The following is a 19,459-nucleotide window of genomic DNA, read 5'->3' as shown; positions in this document are numbered from 1 at the left end:
AACTGGCAGCTACTTGATGTTTAGCAAAAAAAAAAAAAAAAAAAAAAAAACCTCCTGTTCAGCAGTCATTAAGATCTAGAGCTGCAGAAATTCCCTCTAATAAAAAATAATTTATGATTTTCTTGGAGCTGAGAAAATGATGGTGCACCTGAGCCTCTGACTTATAAAAAATGCATCTCCAACTCTTTTTTTTAACTGCATCTTTATTTCAGCTTTACAGCTCTTCAGTCGAAGCAAATCATAATAGTAAGCCCTCGACAAGAAGGTAAAGCCCACAAAAGGAAGCTTTCTCTAAACTGCAGGGGAAAAGGAGCAGACTTAACTTTGGAAGACCCTCTCAAATGTGACACAGTGGTCTTCCCTGACCATCCAACCTAAGTGTCCCCTCCAGCATCTCCCAATCATCCAATTTTAATTGTTGACAGAGCAATCATCCTTCTCTTGCTGTGTATTAACAGTCCCCAAACTCTAGACACTCCCAAAGACAAGGACCTGTCTGTCTGGTCCACCAATGTACTTACAATGGCCAAAATGACACCTGGCAAAGAGTAGGTGCTCAGTACAGATTTGCTGCATAAATGATTCCATTGTACATTTGAATTTTTCCCTCTTGCACTCTGTCCAAGTAGGGGATATGATTCTAACTCTTGCCGATTAATAAATTAACCTGAACATCTAAGAAGATTCTAGAGAAATGCATGCTTCTTTAAGGTCTAAGTTCTGCCTATACAAATTAGTGCTGCAGAAAAGAAAGTCCTGTAAGAGTAAGCCCATTCCTGTTCCCCTCCCCAATTCCCAATACAATAAATGAAATGTACATTCCTGTTGGCTTCTATGTGCTGGTGACATTTAGTTTTAATTCGAACCAGTCTTCATAAATTCTGGTACTGTGCACAACATCTTAAATGGCTCTATTCTTTATTCAAAATCATCCCTCTCATTCCCAGAATTGTAATAAACAGATCTTCTAAAGGGGAAATAAAAACTCTGTCAACAACAGGCCTATTTCAGTGATTTTTCAAAAGGTATTTCTTTCATTCCCTTGGCTAGAATTTTCGTTTTATGCTTGGAAAGTTGCGTTATATATACATGTATTTTAGTCCAAATGGATGTGGCTTTTTGTTGTTGCTGTTACTGTTGTTGATTTCGGCTTTTCTATTTTCCACTTCAGTATGTTTGCAAAAGCAAAACTTCATATTTCTCTTATTTCTGCATTTGTGAGTCTCTATTACTAAACCCATGTTCTCTTTCAAAGAAAGCATACTCAGAACACTCTGGGATTCATATTTTCCCTAATGAAAAAAGTCAAATTTATAGATCAGAATATTTATAGCATATAATAATCTCAAATAACCTCTCACTTTTCTACACAACTTTTAAGGACTGACTTACATGCATAAGAATCTTTTCTAAGTTTTGCTTCCCATATACCCTATCAACTAGGGTCCTCAGAATTATCATCAAGCCAGAGACCATTCCACACTATCTTCCACAATGCTGAGAGAGATGACTGGAACGGAGGAAAATATTTCCAAAGTCATCACTCCTTCCTCCTCTAATCAACAGCTTCATCGTCACCAACCCCTTTCTCCGGCCCCAAACCCCTTGGTGACTTAAAACCTTCAGACAAATTTTAAGTAATTTTAGCTAATCCTAAGGAAACACTCAGAACAGTATATCAAATGTATCTATAAAAGGGTTTATCACAATATTATCCGATTATAGTATCAAAAATATACATATGTGCATCCATATTGGACAGAAAAAAAAGACTGTAATGAAATAAAACCATTTAATACTATGATACATCCCTAAATAAAGGAATTATCAATTATTCTTGTTTTCTTTTTACTTTGTTTCTGTTTTTTTCAACTACTACGTGTTCCATTAAAAATTCATAGTTTTAATGTTTAATAAAAATCCTTTTAACAATAAAAAGTAGAGGAGTCCTCTGATCATAACTTTTTTTAATATTTGTATCTGCCTTAACTGCCAGAATAAAAGGAACAGAGTCTCAGCCTAAGATAATATTGAGAGATTCAGTATCATATGGTGAAAACACATCTCCTAAAAGCTAACTACCAACAAGTCTGTGGATATAAAAATAAAGAAGAGGAGGAGAAAAAGGAGGAGGCTTTTCCAATGCTAGAGAATGTATCTTTCATAAATTTCACCCATTGTTTCTTTCCTTTTCTCTTAGAAGCCTATGGAGCAACATGGGATTTCTGATTGATTACATTTATGAGTCAACATGATCAATGACTATTTTTCTAGACAAATCTTTTGACAGATGAGCAACTCACAGCTTTTTGGAGGCATCTCCAAACAAACAAAAAATCTTATCCAACGCCGTCTTTCCCCAATCTGTACTTATATTTTACTAAAAATATATATCAAGTTACCATCTACCATATTAACTATTTTCATCTATGTTTTTCTTTCTAATCCTCATCCACAGACACTTCTATTTCATGGAGTTGTAAACATGTTAAAAGATTCTGCATTTTGCTCTCTTCATTTAAGTTTAGAGAGATTCTTATTTTAAACTATTGTATGGTTTTAATTCAAAGAGAGATGATAATTCTATGAGATTTTGACTAAAGATATCTTTCCACCCAAGTATAAACCCTAAAAGTAAATACAGCCATTAAAATTAATTATACCAAATTGCTTGAGCAAGGTAAACAGAAAACCCAGGGCCGAGTGCTAAAAACTCGAGAGTCAATTATCAAGCTATAATAATAATTATAATTATTATAATTATAATCGATAATCCTCCAGCCTTACTTTTACGATGACATTAGAAATAACATTCAATTTTTTATATATAAGGAACGCTCTCATGGAAAGCTAGTCTATGCTAATCTTTTAAACCTATTACCAACATTTTATGCATCATAATCCTAGCTAAATGAGAGTATATATATCTATTTAGGTTCTCCCAACAACAGCACTTTCTAAAAGGGTCCCTGCCAGGCAGTAACACCATTCATTTACTAAATATTGCTTGGGGACCCAGCCATGCATGGCTCACATTAAGGCAGATGGGAGTTTCACAAGTCATATCCGAGGTCTGTGGAATAAACGGAGTAACCCATTATTGGTTCTTCTCCTCTCGTATCTATTTAACGTGGATCATAAAAAGAATTTGGTCTACTATGCCTTACTCAATTGCCAGATACCATTATGTTCATATTTTTAGACTTTGTTTTCCCTTTGAACCTAGGTATCTTTTATCCTCATGAGTTCACAGGTAGGGGGGAATCCATACCTTAAGCCATTATCCTAAGACTATATCTTGATCAGCCACCTGTTGTCTCTTAATTATTTTATTGGCATAAATACAAGCAAAGGAAATTTGATACTCATAAAAGTTGCTACATAGGATGTAAATCTGTATTCTAATGACACCAAATACTGCATGTATTCACACCACAGATGATAACTGTTCTATAACAGAGCAATCTGTCAATTTGATTTCCTAATGTTAATATTATTCACCCAAATGATGATGCTCACTTAGGGCTATACAAACAAACAAGTAAGAGACACTTGTTTCTAAGCGTTCAACAATATGATGAAATAAATTACAGCCTATCCATCCAAGAAAATATGTCAAAGCCATTGAATATGATGTATAGGTCCCTATTTATTGTCCAGGACACACTACCAATTAAAAATTATCAAATAATAGGTCAAGGTGGTAGATGATCCAATTTTAAGACTGTATATGTGCGTTAAAAGGGAGCATGGAAGAGTATACACCAAAATCTTATCAATGGTTATCTCTGATAAGATTACAGATGAGCTGCTTGCTCCTTCTAACCTATCAATATGTTATACAATGATAAATTTAAGTCTATATGATAAAAAGCTTGGGGAAAATGTTTGAGAGACACAGCAAGTGAGAGAGGTGAGTTAGGATCAAGCGAGACAGACAACCAGCCTGTCCTTCAGTTCAATACCAGACGTGTACATGCTACTTCATATAAAGGATAACTTTATTGACTTGGGTTAAGAATCCTGAATCTAACCATCAGTTTGCAACTTCCAGGACACAGACAGTTAAACCTTAGCACACCAACGCGTCTTTGCCATTCTTATGTCCTGGGCTGCAGACTAGCTCAATTTCCTTACCCACATGTCCTCCATTAATTGCCTTTTCAATGGATTACTAATAAGTTTTTGATGTTAAGCAAACATCCTATTAAAGTGCGACCAAACACTGTGACTATTTGTTTAATAACACAGTCTGAATGAAGGACGAAGTTCAATTAGCACTGGAGCTGATACAGGCTTCATTAGGAAGGAGAGGCAATTAAAAATGGAAGGCTGCAGGAGGCACCGATGTGCACATCATGCGGCAAGTGGAAAAGGACAAGCGGCACAGAGTTCCTTTGAAAAAACTGTAACCTGAAGACTTCAGACAGAAAGAAGGATCATTAGCACAAAATTAAGCACCCTAACAGGGTGATTCTTATCCTGCCAGCTCCAGAAATAATATGAGGCCAAATCACGTAATCTAAATAAACTGCAGGGTGTCAGGACAATTGGAAGGAACGGGAATTATCTAGCAGATAGAATTTCAGTTAGCAAAGAGCTTGGTTCATAGACACTGCTCAATGGATACTGCTGAGCACTGTTTGAGGAGTCAGAAGACCTGCCTGTACCATTAACTAGCTGTGTGACCTTGAATAAGTCACCCAACCTCTGTAGATTTGTTTCCCTCTTTGTAAGATTAAGGATTTAGATAAATGAGCTCTTCTACAAAAATTCCATAATTTCATGATTCCAATTACTCATTGTTATCATTGTTACGTTAGAGATCCAGGGGACAGTGCAAATCACAAATTACCTAAAATTTACCAATATTCATATTATTTTCTTAAAAGGATGGTGGTAAATATAAGCAAAAGTGCTGTAATTTTTTTTTTAAGGTACATACAGATAGGTATTTTTTCATGACTAAAATCCCAGGATGTCTTTGATCTATTCCAATTTCAATATATGTTTGGGAAATTTTAAACCGATATGATAAATCCAATCTTTTCTATACCTTTTCTTTGTGGTATTATTTACAATTTAGTGCCAGACATTTGAGGAGAAATAAGTGCGACTGAAGGATGAAGAGGAGATTCTTTCATCTATTAAACTGTTTAATGACAACTCTGTCATACCCCAAGGTCACTCTTGAAATCACAACCTTGTGAAGAGGCCCATGGGGATCAGACCAGCTGCCTAGTGCCTGTTTCTCCTCCAGAGATCCCAGGAGGGAAAGAAACCGAGCCAGCCTTCCACGGTAGAAACAGCAGATAGACTCACAGAACCATTTTGAAGAAGGGCAGGAGAACACTAAATAAGATAGGCAACCGTGTGGGAAGGAGGAGTGTAATAACAGAGGATTTGAAAAAGACAAACAATTGCAATGAGCACGTAAGGAAGCAATTTTGTTTCTAGAAATTTATTCTACACAAGCATTTATTCAAATGGACAAACATATGTTCATTCAATACTCATTCAACAAATATGTAAAGCAACATTTGAACAGAGACCTAAAGGAGAAATAAGGGAGTGAGTCAGGAAAGTATGGGGGGAAGGGAGAGGCTGGAAGATTTCTAGGCAGTGTAAACTACAAACACAGAGACCCTAAGGAAAAACTGTGCTTATTACATTCAAGAAATAGCAAATATTTCAGCGTGGCTGGTGTGCAGTGAATATGGGGGAAGAATGGTAGAGGTCCAGGTCAGAAAAGTAGTAGGATGCTGGTTTATGGGGAGCCTTAAAAGACCATAGCAAACGCTTTGGATTTCAGTGAGTTAAATGGGAGATACTGAAGAGCTTTGACCAGAGTGATTTTTATCTGACTGAGCTTTAAAAAATGACTCTTGGCTGCTGTTGGGAAGAAGAGACACTGCTAGAAGATGATGACAATAATTTAGATAAGAGGCAATGATGGTTTGGACCAGATGTTAGTGATAAGAGGTGCTGAGAAATGGCCAACATATTTAAAAAACAGAATCTGCATATATGTAAAAATTAAAAATCAATAGGATTTGCTGTTGAATTCGATACAATAATCTCTGTGTTAGAGAAAGAGAGATATCAAGGATAATGCCAAGGTTTTGGGCCTAAACTGGAAAAATGAAATTTGCATTTACAGAGATGTTAAATACTAGGATACTTATTTCCATATAGTTTCCTGTTTTCCAGTAACTACAAATAATCTAAATAGCCATGAATAGTATAATAACTAAATAAATTATGGTATACCCATACAATAGAACCAGTAAGATAAATTAAGACAGAACCACACAACCTTTCATGGAAAAACATCCACAACACATAATAAAGTTAGCCACAAGCTACAGAAATATGACAAATAATATACAACAAACTTTAACAGTAGCTATCTTTATGGAAACTGGTAGGTTAGGAGTGACTATCATCAATTTTATCAATTTTACCATAGACTGAGATTTTAACAACTTATGTATCTTACTACTCTCCATTAATAATTAGCATGTATTACATTTTATATTTACAAAAAGTTTATTTTCTTTAAGTAAACGTTAACAAGAACATCCAGCCAGTGTCAGTCTATAGCAAAATTGTGAAAGGCTTGGACTCTGAATTCAAATGCTGGCTCTGTAGCTTATTAGTTACTGACCAAGAGAAAATTGCTTAACCTCTCTGTGCCTCAGATTTTCATTGTTAAAAAATGGATAAAAATAGTATCTATCTAAAAACGGGGTTGTGAGGATTAAATGAGGTAATAATTGCACAGTTCTTAAAACAGTACCTGGAACAGAGAACATGCTAAACTGAAGTGAATAACGAATAAAACTCTACTGTGAGATAAAATCATAAATTGCATAGACTTTACTTTTTTTTTTTTTTTTAAGTACAAAGAAGTACATGTGTATGTAATTGTGTATGTGTATATTTAAAGTTGGTGGGTTTACACCGGAAGAAAATGAACCCTAATGAGGACTTGAATTTTAGTCACTGTCTGTGGGGTTTTTTTGTTTGTTTGTTTTGGGTTTTTTTGCAGTACGCGGGCCTCTCACTTTGTGGCCTCTCCCGTTGCGGAGCACAGGCTCCGGACACGCAGGCTCAGCAGCCATGGCTCACGGGCCCAGCCACTCCGCGGCATGTGGGATCTTCCCGGACCGGGGCACAAACCCAGTCAGCAGGTTTTCTCTCAACCACTGCGCCGAGAGGGAAGCCCATAGTCTGTGTTTTGAGGAGGAAGATATTTAGACTGGCACTCAAGGAAAAATTGTACTTATTTCAGTTTAACAATCTAAAAGATCAATATTCGAATTACAGGGGTCCCAGAAGAACAGAGAAAAAGAAAGGGACTGAGAAAATATTTGAAAACATTATAGTTGAAAACTTCCCTAATATGGGAAAGGAAATAGTCAATCAAGTCCAGGAAGCGCAGAGAGCCCCATACAGGATAAATCCAAGGAGAAACATGCCAAGACACATAGTAATCAAACTATCAAAAATTAAACACAAGGAAAAAGTATTAAAAGCAGCAAGGGAAAAACAACCAATAACATACAAGGGAATCTCCATAAGGCTAACAGCTGATCTTTCAGCAGAAACTCTGCAAGCCAGAAGGGAGTAGCATGACATATTTAAAGTGATGAAAGGGAAAAATCTACAACCAAGGTTACTCTACCCAGCAAGGATCTCATTCAGATTTGATGGAGAAATTAAAACCTTCACAGACAAGCAAAAGCTAAGAGAATTCAGCACCAACAAACCAGCTTTACAACAAATGCTAAAGGAACTTCTCTAGACACGAAACACAAGGGAAGGAAAAGACCTACATTAACAAACCCAAAACAATTAAGAAAATGGGAACAGGAACATACATATCGATAATTACCTTAAATGTAAATGGATTAAATGCTCCAACCAAAAGACTTAGACTGGCTGAAGGAATACAAAAACAAGACCCATATATATGCTGTCTACAAGAGACCCACTTCAGATCTAGGGACACATACAGACTGAAAGTGAGGGGATAGAAAAAGATAGTCCATGCAAATGGAAATCAAAAGAAAGCTGGAGTAGCAATTCTCTTATCAGACAAAATAGACTTTAAAATAAAGACTATTACAAGAGAAAAAGAAGGATCCTACATAATGATCAAGGGATCGATCCAAGAAGAAGACATAACCATTGTAAATATTTATGCACCCAACATCGGAGCACCTCAATACATAAGGCAAATGCTAACAGCCATAAAAGGGGAAATCGACAGTAACACAATCATAGTAGGGGACTTTAACGCCCCACTTTCACCAATGGACAGATCATCCAAAATAAAAATAAATAAGGACACACAAGCTTTAAATGACACATTAAACAAGATGGACTTAATTGACATTTATAGGACATTCCATCCCAAAACAACAGAATACACTTTCTTCTCAAGTGCTCATGGAACATTCTCCAGGACAGTCCATATCTTGGGTCACATATCAAGCCTTGGTAAATTTAAGGAAATTGAAATCGTATCAAGTATCTTTTCCAACCACAACGCTATGAGACTAGATATCAATTACAGGAAAAAAATCTGTAAAAAATACAAACACATGGAGGCTAAATAATACACTACTAAATAACCAAGAGATCACTGAAGAAATCAAAGACGAAATCAAAAAATACCTAGAAACAAATGACAATGAAATTGCGACGACCCAAAACCTATGGGATGCAGCAAAAGCAGTTCTAAGAGCGAGTTTATAGCATTACAATCCTACCGCAAGAAACAAGAAACATCTCAAATAAACAACCTAACCTTACACCTAAAGCAATTAGAGAAAGAAGAACAAAACCCCCCCAAAGTTAGCAGAAGAAAGAAATCATAAAAATCAGATCAGAAAGCAATGAAAGAAACAATAGCAAAGATCAATAAAACTAAAAGCTGGTTCTTGGAGAAAATAAACAAAATTGATAAACCACTGGCCAGACTCACCAAGAAACAAAGGAAAAAGACTCAAATCAAAAGAATTAGAAATGAAAAAGGAGAAGTAACAACTGACACTGCAGAAATACAAAGGATCATGAGAGATTACTACAATCAACTATATGCCTATAAAATGGACAACCTGGAAGAAATGGACAAATTCTTAGAAAAGCACATAGCTGATTCACTTTGTTATACAGCAGAAACTAACACACCATTTTAAAGCAATTATACTCCAGTAAAGATATTAAAAAAAAAAAAATGGGTCTCTTACAAACAACAAAAGCCAGAAGATAAACAGACAAACAAAAAGATCAATAGAAAGAGACAATGGTAAATTAAGAGAAAAACAGTCCATGTAGGGACAAAAGACCTGAATGAACTACTCCAAATTATCAGGTTGATTACTTTTAAGAGGATCTGGTCTTTTAAAAGTATATTGTTACCAATATTATTTTGGCTTATTTTTTAGAACTCATTACCATATATATACCAAAATAGATTGTGACCTTGAATATGATTCCTCCATTTTCCTAGTAAGAAGATTCCTAAAATATTTCTAGCTGACTTAAGCACATAAACTTTTACATTAAGATAGAAGAGTTAAATATTTACTTCTAATGACTGACTTTTTTTATTCCTTACACTCATGTTTAAAACCACATATTATATGAAATATATTAATTTAGAATTACTCCTCTTTACTATTCTCATATTACTTGAAGTAATTTTTTTTTAATTTATTTAGTTTTGGCTGCGTTGGGTCTTCGTTGCTGCTCGCAGGCTTTCTCTAGTTGTGGCGAGCAGGGGCTACTCTCCGTTGCAGTGCACAGGCTTCTCATTGCGGTGGCTTCTCTTGTTGCGGAGCATGGGCTCTAGGCACGCGGGCTTCAGTAGTTGTGGTGCACACGCTCAGTAGTTGTGGCACACGGGCCTAGTTGCTCCGCAGCATGTGGGATCTTCCCGGACCAGGGCTCGAACCCCTGTCCCCCACATTGGCAGGCTAATTCTTAACCACTGCACCACCGGGGAAATCCCTTACTAAAATAATTTTATTTGAATTCTTCACGTGTATCATTATCATTATGTCTGTATCAACTCTGGATCCTCATTTTGAGATGTCTAACAGCTTTCCAGAGCTCATCGAGTTCTCCTCCGTCTAAACTGTTTGAATTTGTGCAAATGCGATCGGTAGCAGTATTACCCACACCTGAAGCCTCATCAGCATGACATTAGGGCACTTTTCTCATCATCCTGTAGGAATATATTCCTAATTTCCACAAACCCAAACACACAGAATTTTCCTTCCTTAAGGACTAAAATTTTGGTTTACACTGGCATACAATGCTTAAAGTTGTGAGGTCAAACCCCCAGGAACAATTACAAGCTGTGTTAAATAGTTTTACTTCTTTTTAAAACCTATGATGGCAGATGAGCTCTTTAAGTATGCAAAACTAACATTCAATGAGGTCTTTAGGGCTTCTGTGTTTTCCACAAATCTTAACGCTATTTTACAGTGCATCCCTTATGAGAGGCTTCCGAAGAACTTTTTATGAAATGCCACTCAGTCTTCCGATGGATAATATTTTAGAGAAAAGAAAGCCTTTCTTATGTTTAAACATCAATCAGGCAGTATGCTAAGCATCTTATATGTAATGTGTTCCATATGAAATTTTCAAAATAACCCTGTGAAGTGGAAAATATTATTGTTGCCATTTTCCAGATGAGAAAACTGAGGCAGTTAAGTAACTTGCCCAAGATCACAAGGCTAAAAAGTGATGGAATGAGTATTTGAAACTCCAAAATCTATGCTCTCAGCCATTACTTTCTATGATGCTCCCAGTCAAGACTATTGGCATAACATCTGTTTTTGAAGAAAGGCTAAGAACTATGAAAGAGAAGGATCCAGACAAAAGCATGAGTCTTTTCACTAAAAAAGATGAAGAATTCAAACAGGAGAGGAAAATATGGCCAAAGTTGTGTTTTTTAAAAACGAATATAATTAAATCTTCACAGACCAAAGGAAGAACAATTTTTCAGAAAAAAAGAGGCATAGCTATTTCAAGATATTTTTCTACAGAGGACATTACAGAACCACAAGGGATTTAAGTTGAGTAAAATTTTTCTAAAAATGCAACTTTTAGGACCTGGGAAGTTTACTTAAGAAAACATTAGAATTTATCCTTTCTGGTTTATTTTTACAAAGTAAAGGGTAGGGCTGGGGAAGCTATGTTTTTTCCTATGACCAAAATTTCTCCATAACAACTGTCTTTGACATCAGTGGGTAGAAAACCTCATACTGGACAATCAGCTGTGTAGGAAGGAAAGGACTACTAAATTAAGTAGTCGAGTCAGGAAAATATGATTCAGCTTGTGATTTATTCAATGGTGTTTCTGTGGAATGCACTGGATTATTCAATAAATATACCTTGAGTATTCATTATTTGACTAGCACTTTGTTAAGCATTTTAAGTTTCTAAAAAAGGGTCTGTCCTCAAATCTACTTAAAATTTAAGAGTAATTATTATTGGATGGTAGGATTATGTTGATTTTTATATTCCCTTTTGGACTATATTTTCTAGCTGTATCAACCTGGGGAAATTAATCTCGCTAAGCCTCCATTCCTTCATACATAAGGCAGGAATAATAGTATATCTATCTCATAAAGTTCATGTGAGAAATAGATGAAATAATGATACATAGTAAATGTTTTTCAATAAATATTAGCTATTGGGCTTCCCTCGTGGCACAGCGGTTGGGAGTCCGACTGCCGATGCAGGGGACGTGGGTTCGTGCCCCGGTCTGGGAAGATCCCACATGGCGCTGAGCGGCTGGGCCCGTGAGCCATGGCCACTGATCCTGCACGTCCGGGGCCTGTGCTCCGCAACGGGAGAGGCCACAACAGTGAGAGGCCCGCGTACCACAGAAATAAATAAATCAATGAATAAATATTAGCTATTATTTCATTTTTATTGGGATTTTATAAGGTTTAATTTTATTTATTTTTGGCTGCGTTGGGTCTTCGTTGCTGCACACGGGCTTTCTCTAGTTGTGGCGAGAGGGGGCTAATCTTCATGGCAGTGCACAGGCTTCTCATTGCGGTAGCTTCTCTTGTTGCAGAGCACGGGCTCTAGATGCACAAGCTTCAGTAGTTGTGGCATGCAGGCTCAGTAGCTGTGGCACGCAGGCTCTAGAGCACAGGCTCAGTAGTTGTGGCACACAGGCTTAGTTGCTCTGTGGCATGTGGGATCTTCCTGGACCAGGGCTCGAACCCACGTCCCCTGCACTGGCAGTGTGATTCCTAACCACTGTACCACCAGGGAAGTCCCTTTATTGCTTTTTTTTTTTGCGTTACGCGGGCCTCTCACTGCTGTGGCCTCTCCCATTGCGGAGACAGGCTCCAGACGCACAGCCTCATCGGCCGTGGCTCATGGGCCCAGCCGCTCCGCGGCATGTGGGATCTTCCCAAACCGGGGCACGAACCCGTGTCCCCTGCATCGGCAGGCAGACTCTCAACCACTGCGCCACCCGGGAAGCCCCTTTTATTTTAAATGCTTGCTATTTTTAACAGGACTGCTACAATCCAATTGTGGTTGTGGAACAATATGATACTTATCTGATATTAAACAGCTTTCATTTAGCTAATTTATTGCTACCACAAAAAAATATGTAATTAAGTACCTAGTGAATGTCAAAGAGAGTCCAGAACTCAAAGGAGAGATCACTTTTGCCTAGAGTGATCAGAAAAGACTTGACAGACATGAAAACTTCAAGTTCCCACGAATGAAGATGAAGCAGGAGAGAACACAGGCAGCCCATGTCAGAGGCCATGTAAAAATTAAGCTCAAATCATGGACCTTGGAATAGAAGCAACCAGGGGGTAGAAAGGAAAGAACAAAGAGCACTGAGGGCATTCCTTCATCAATTCCCAGGTTACAAAAGCCTTTCCCTTTTAAGTTTTTTCCATCCTGACATTCGCATTTCCACTCCTCAGGTGAAAAGCTATTCTTCCTTTTCCTATGGCCCAAGCTCTGGCAATTTTCTCTGTGTTCCTTTTCCAGCTGCAAGTCTTTTAAGAATCAATAAGCTCACTACCCTTGCCAAGTGTAGGAGTAACAGGTAATCATGGCTAGCCAGAAAGAAATATGAAGATTCTTCTCTGTACCAGGTGCTATAATACAAAAACCATTGGCTAATAAATCAGCCTTAAGTTCCGGTCCTGGTTTTGCTTAAATAACCGACATTTCAGGGCCTCGGTCTTTCCATCTGTAAAATGGGTCGGTAACACCACAGTTGTTAAGAATATTAATTTAATAAAGTTGATAAGGTGCTTAATATAGCTGATATAAAGTTAGAACTCAAATAAGAGACGGGGTGGTTATGAAAATTAAGGCACAGAAGAAAAGGAGGAGAAGAATAAGTGAATACAAAGACAGAACTTCATTGCAGACTTTTTTTTTTGGCAACCCTTGTTTTGAAGAGAGTCAAAAACAAATGAATCATTGGGACACCAAAGGAGAAAAAATGTGTTTCAAAGTTGATTTATCCTGTATTCTAGTCTGTCTAACTATTTCAGCAATAGAGCTCCACATTTTGTTTCGCAACTTGAAATTTTAAAAATGTCCTCTAATGACTTATTCAGAATCTGTTAACAACCATACTAATTTAATTGCCATTATATTTTAGTGAGAGAACCCTATTCTCCTTACACTAAATGATATAGCCCTTCAATTTTTTTCTGTACACAAATGTTTACAGCCACTTCATCTGTGGTAGCCAAAAACTGGCAACAACCCAAATGTCCATCAACAGATGTTACATCCATACAATGGAACACTACTCTGAAATAAAAAGGAACAAAATAGTAATGCCCACAATAACAGGGGCAAACCTCTAAAACGTAGTACTAAGAAAAGTGAAACACAAAACACTACATACTGTAGGGATCCTTTTATATGAAATTCTAAATAAGATAAAACTACAATGATAAAAATCATATCAGGCTTCCCTGGTGGCACAGTGGTTGAGAGTCCGCCTGCCGATGCAGGGGACACTGTTTCGTGCCCCGGTCCGGGATGATCCCACGTGCCGCAGAGCGGCTGGGCCCGTGAGCCATGGCCGCTGAGCCTGCGCGTCCGGAGCCTGTGCTCCGTCACGGGAGAGGCCACAGCAGTGAGAGGCCCGCGTACCGCAAAAAAAAAAAAAAAAAAAAAAATCGTATCAGTGGTTGCCTGGGGCTGGGGATCAGGGCCTACTGCAGAGTCATGAGAAAATTTAGGGTGATGGAAATGTTGCTTGCTTATGGTGGTTGCTTGCACCACGGTATACAGTTACCCTAATTCAAACTCTACACTAAAAGGGGTGAATCGTATTATAAGTTATACCTCAATAGGTTGGGGAGGAAAAATCTCTAAAGCAACTGCTGCTTCCTAACAAATAACAGGAACCTTCTCACACACAGTTCTAAATGAACAATGATGCAACTCCACCAAAGCAAAATCAGGTCCTAGTATTTTTTTCACTCTCATTCAAAAAGGTTACACTGTATTCCCAAACTATTTGCATACTACAAATGTGAGAAGAGCACCTTATTCACCTCTGTATCTGACTTCAAAAGCTTTGATAGCTTCTAGCATTTGTATAACCTCAGCTGCTTTCCATACATCACTGGTTTCTTCCCCTAGTATCATTAATTTTGTTGTTTACGTGACCTGCATTAAACGACAAAAGGTCCGTTTTACTAACACCTTCTATCTCCACCCAAAGTTCTGAGTAAACTCCTGAAAGAATTTGTAAGAGAACTTACTGCAAGCAGCCAAAACAGCCTGTTGGGCCTCAAAATGGTTTCCCTCTACAATCAGCGTGATGTAGCGAACCGGTCCTGGTCGCGCTGCGCCTTCAGTCAGTCCAGGATCATTTCAGGGTGTTCAGGGAACTCCTGAAAGTAGTCCATCTTCTCTTCGGCCTTCACGGCCATCAGCTTGCTGTCCAGATATTGCGTCACTGTGAGGGGCTCCGGGACCTTGCCGAGCGCAGACCCTGGAGGGGAAGAGCCAGCAATCCCACTCACGCCACTTGGGGCGGAGCCAGCTGAATGGCTTTGGGGCTGGGCGAGGGCGAGGCCCGTGCTGGGAGGAGGAAGTTGGCTGCGTGGGGCTGGGCCTATTCGGGCTTGGCTGAGCGGGGGGCGGGGATCCTAAATCACTGCCCTTCCTCCTTCCACCTGACCTATCTGCTTCCAGGTGTGAGTGCTTCTCACCCGGGCCTCAGCATCAGCCCTTAAACTTTTTTCTTTTTTTTTTTTGGTACGCGGGCCTCTCACTGTTGCGGCCTCTCCCGTTGCGGAGCACAGGCTCTGGACGCGCAGGTGGACTCTTTACCACTGCGCCACCAGGGAAAGCCCTCTTACACTTTTTATGATGGGTCTAAGCTTTGCCTCAAAAACTCTTCCTCATATTTACACTGTATCAGCCAACATAGCCAATAAAACTGTCTTCGTTCATTCAATGTTTTGCATTTATTCCATCATATTTGTTCACATAACCAACATTTACTGAGCAAGTTCTGGGTCAGAAACTGTGCTAGTTGCTAGAGTTATAACACTGACCAAAGGAGATGCAGGCCCTGCCCGTCCCTGGCTTTACGGTCTGGTGGAATCACACACTGCACACTGCCTCTGGTGAGGGCAGCAAAGGGACTGTCCCTGAACACCTACTGCTCACCAGACTGTACAAGGCACTTAGCCTGCCACCTCATTTTAGCCCACAACAACTGCATCAAGTTGGACTCTGATTATTCCCCACATTTACAACCAAGGACCACGAAGCCCAGAGGTTAAATCATTTGTCTCATATACTGGTAGGGTCATCCCTAGGCAAAAATATAAATGTGACTGTGATATAGCTGATCCATGGTACTGTCTTGCCCTCACCTTGCCACAAAGAGCCTTTTTCTAGTCTCCTTAAATGCCTCTATATGAGGGATCATCCACTCAGCCAAATTGGTGCTCATTAAAATTTTAAGCCAATGAATAATGTTTCCCTAAAGTCCAGCGGTTCTCAAATTACAGCAATATTACAATTGTTTGAATGGCTGATTAGAAGTCAGCTTGCTGGGCCCCAACCTAGCGTTTGATTTAGTAGGTCTAGGGTAGGGCCCAAGAATTGACGCGGCTGCCAGGGATGCTGAAACTGCTAGCTTAGGAACAACGTTTTTAGAAGGCCTACTCTAAAACAATGACTGTGGCTTCTAGCCCACCTAACATAAAGAGTTCAAAGTTAACAACAACAAAATCTACAAAACTCTTCCTGTTACCTGCCTGACACATGGGAACAGGAACAAGCAGAGCGCATGAGAGAAGTTTGCACCCTTAAAACGTTTACAGGTGAAGCAAATGAGGTTCAAAAAAGTTGTGTGGACCTTAATATAAACTATGGGCTGGGGATGCCAATGATGAGTAAATGTAGCTTCTCAGCTGGAACGAATGTACCACTCTTGAGGGGGATGTTTGTAATGGAGGAGGCTGTGCATGTGTTGAGGCAGGAAGTGTAAAGACATCTCTGCACCTTCCACTCAATTCGGCCATGGACCTAAAACTGCTCTAACAAAGGATAATCTTAATTTTAAAAAAATGTTAGGTAGCCCTTGGTTTTCTATAAGTGATAAGGCTGAGGCTTGGAATCAAAGGCTATATGATATATAAACCAAAGAATTTTCTTACTCTGATGCTAGAGTTTTACACATGGAGAGCAATAAGTACCTTACAGGTATCAGATATCACTCCTCTTAGTGCCCAGGATGGCAGAGTAGGGGGACTTGGGGTAGCCTGGACCCTGTAAACAGCCTCCTCCAGACCAAGTTCAACTGAATCTCTTGAATTTCTCTTAGGTCCTGGCCCACACCTATAGTTGCAGTATGTAGGTTTGAGTAGGGCCCAGAAATCTGCATTTCTCCAATCACACATAATTTTGAGAAAAATTAAATGGTTGTTCATGCCTCAGGGAAATATTAACCATATCCAAAGCAATCCTTTCCGCTGTTACTTCTTACAATGTTCTGATTAGGTGTTAAGTACTGGGGTCAACAACAAAGCCCAGCAGGTAGCGACTCACCCTCCCTCCCTCAATTTTCCACATGGTCAGTGAGCTCTGCAAATCGGACTCGTATTGGGTCAGTAGATCTTTAAACTCCTGGATGATCTGAACAGGAAAGATGGCCCAGCAGCAAGCCAAGACTGAATTCATTTCCCTTAAAATCTGCATTCCATACCTGGTCATCTCCAATTCTCAATTAATGTAACTGAGTTTCATCCAGAGCATCAGTTCCCACAAAACGATCTATTATTCAAGGAACCAGAATCTGATCAAGCCTTAAGTATGTGTGTGAATGTGAACAAAAAGAGGAAAGGGGGAGATTAATTAGCATGCATTAGAGGTTAAGAAACTGTTTTCCTACCCAACTCATGTACTCATTGATCAAATCCCTACCCTATACGCGTGCTCTATGCAAGACCCTGAAATCTCAAAGGAGCACTAAATCATGCTGTCTTCCCTTATGCAGCCTGCAGTCTAGTAAGAGTCTGCTAATCAGAAGTAGAGGGGAACAACCCTTGCCTCGTTTACACAAAGAGGGGACCCAAAACAAGTAAAACCAAGTTGGAAAAAAGTGACCAAGTAGTAAAATAGATGGATTTAGCATCTTCACTTCAGAAAGGAGGCACTGCATACTTTATCCAGCAACATAATGAATCAATTCTCCACGTTTTCCTTTCTACATAGGATTCAGGAGAGCCCTGATCAAATTGTACCCTGCAGTTGCCCCCAAATCTCTCCCCGACAAAACAACTGTCCTTCCAGTACTCACCCCCTCCTTTTGGTTATGCTATTTTCCCTGATCCTTTTATAAAGACAGTTACCCCTCAGAAGATTTATGCCTTAAGCCAGGAATCCTCAGACTTTGGTGAGCATAAGTATTTCTTGAAGCTCTTTTAAAAATGCAGATTGCTGGACATTTCCCTCAAGATTTCAAGTCAGTTGTCTAGAATAAGATTCAGAAAACTCCATTTTTAACAAGCACCTTAAGTGTTCGATCCAGACACTGAGCTCTAAATGTGGTGTTGCACTTACTGCTCAAAATAGCCCTATTTACAGAGGGGGACATAAAGTAAAAGAAAAATAATTCACCTAAACTTACACAGCAAGGAAATGGCAGACTCAGGATCCTAACAGAGCTTCCAGACTCCCAAACCCAAGGACAACCCCAAGTAGGCAAGCCTGATGCCAGAGGTAATTAAACTGAAAACTAACAAAGTTTAAGGGGAAATGGAAGGTTCCGTGAGAGGAAAGGTGAGCAATGAAATCAGAAGGGGCTCAGAAACAGACTTCGCCAGCCACTCAACTTTGGCTAGGGCCAGTTCCACTCATGCTAAGGCCAGCAGAAGTGTACCGGTATAAACAAGGCAAAGCAGTTTCTATAAATGTGTCAGAAAAAAACTTGAGGTTTTACATGCAATTAATTGCAAAGACATTTCTTAATGGCAGCCTCCTCTTGACTTTCCAAATTAACGAGTCAGAAAAGCACTCCTCTCAACAGCATCTTTAGAAATGGGCAAGCCCCCCTCCTGGGCTCCCATTAAAACACAGGACCTTCGGCTAAATGCTGCAATGTCCTCCAATCTAGAAAGTCATCTCAAAACTGTAAAAGCCTGTGCACAGATCCCTTCCTTGAATTCCTTTGGTCCCAGAAAAAAAAGAGAAGCAGGAAAGAAATGAAGATGTGTCATCTTGGTTAACATGTCATTTGGGTAATATTTTGGATAACACTAGAAGTAGTTAACTGATTTAAAAGATGATTCTTCCTGTGAAGGAAAATGTCTTTTTTGTTGATGAATAAAAATTATGCAAGTAAAGAGGGTGGGGCTGGGGAAAAAAAACCCCTCAACTATTGTATACCAGGAAGCACACTCAACAACAGCATTTTCAAGTTCTTTCTGTTTTTATGTGTGTGTGTGTGTGTGTGTGTGTGTGTGTGTGTGTAACATACATTGGGAGGAATTCTTATATAACATCCAATCTATGAATAGATGAAGTCTGATGGGCTACAGCCTATCACCAAATTAAACTCCAAGTTAAAGGCCTGGGTGGCTACCTGGAAATTTGCGTTCTGTAGAGCCTTGCCTTTTAAATGAACCAACAAGGGCCCACCTGTGTTTGTTGCATGTCCCTTGGATAATTAATGCTGGTAATAACACCGAAATGTTAGCACACAAAGCACCTGGAATGCAGCTCGCCATACACATTCTAATCACATCTGCCACCTAACTCTCCAAATGACCTTCTGCAAAACAATGACTGTCTCTGAAACCACCGAAGCCAACCTAGGATGAAGCCGTTTTTTCCCAGGATTTGGCTGCAGCGGAGCAGTTCCTAAAGCTAGAGTGGCACCAAGTGGTCAGGACAGGAATCAGTTTGTATTCAC

At 39.2% G+C, this 19,459-nt stretch overlaps 1 long non-coding RNA gene across 1 annotated transcript in view; it reads right to left on the bottom strand.

Annotated features, from left to right (window-relative positions):
• The window catches only part of LOC111185548 (uncharacterized), a 519,315-nt gene extending 504,047 nt beyond the window's left edge, over positions 1–15,268 (bottom strand). Inside the window, exon 1 of the long non-coding RNA XR_002647573.2 lies at positions 14,790–15,268. This is a non-coding gene — a long non-coding RNA (uncharacterized LOC111185548). The remainder of the gene's footprint in view (positions 1–14,789) is intronic.
• Positions 15,269–19,459: the final 4,191 nt, after the last annotated feature.

Source organism: Delphinapterus leucas, chromosome 3 (genome assembly GCF_059928025.1).
Source record: "Delphinapterus leucas isolate spDelLeu-1000000601 "Yukka" chromosome 3, BTC_Dleu_Yukka2, whole genome shotgun sequence".
In the NCBI taxonomy this organism is placed as follows: Eukaryota; Metazoa; Chordata; class Mammalia; order Artiodactyla; family Monodontidae; genus Delphinapterus; species Delphinapterus leucas.
Note: the sequence above shows the minus strand (reverse complement) of the source record. Positions and strands in the feature narration are given on the sequence as shown.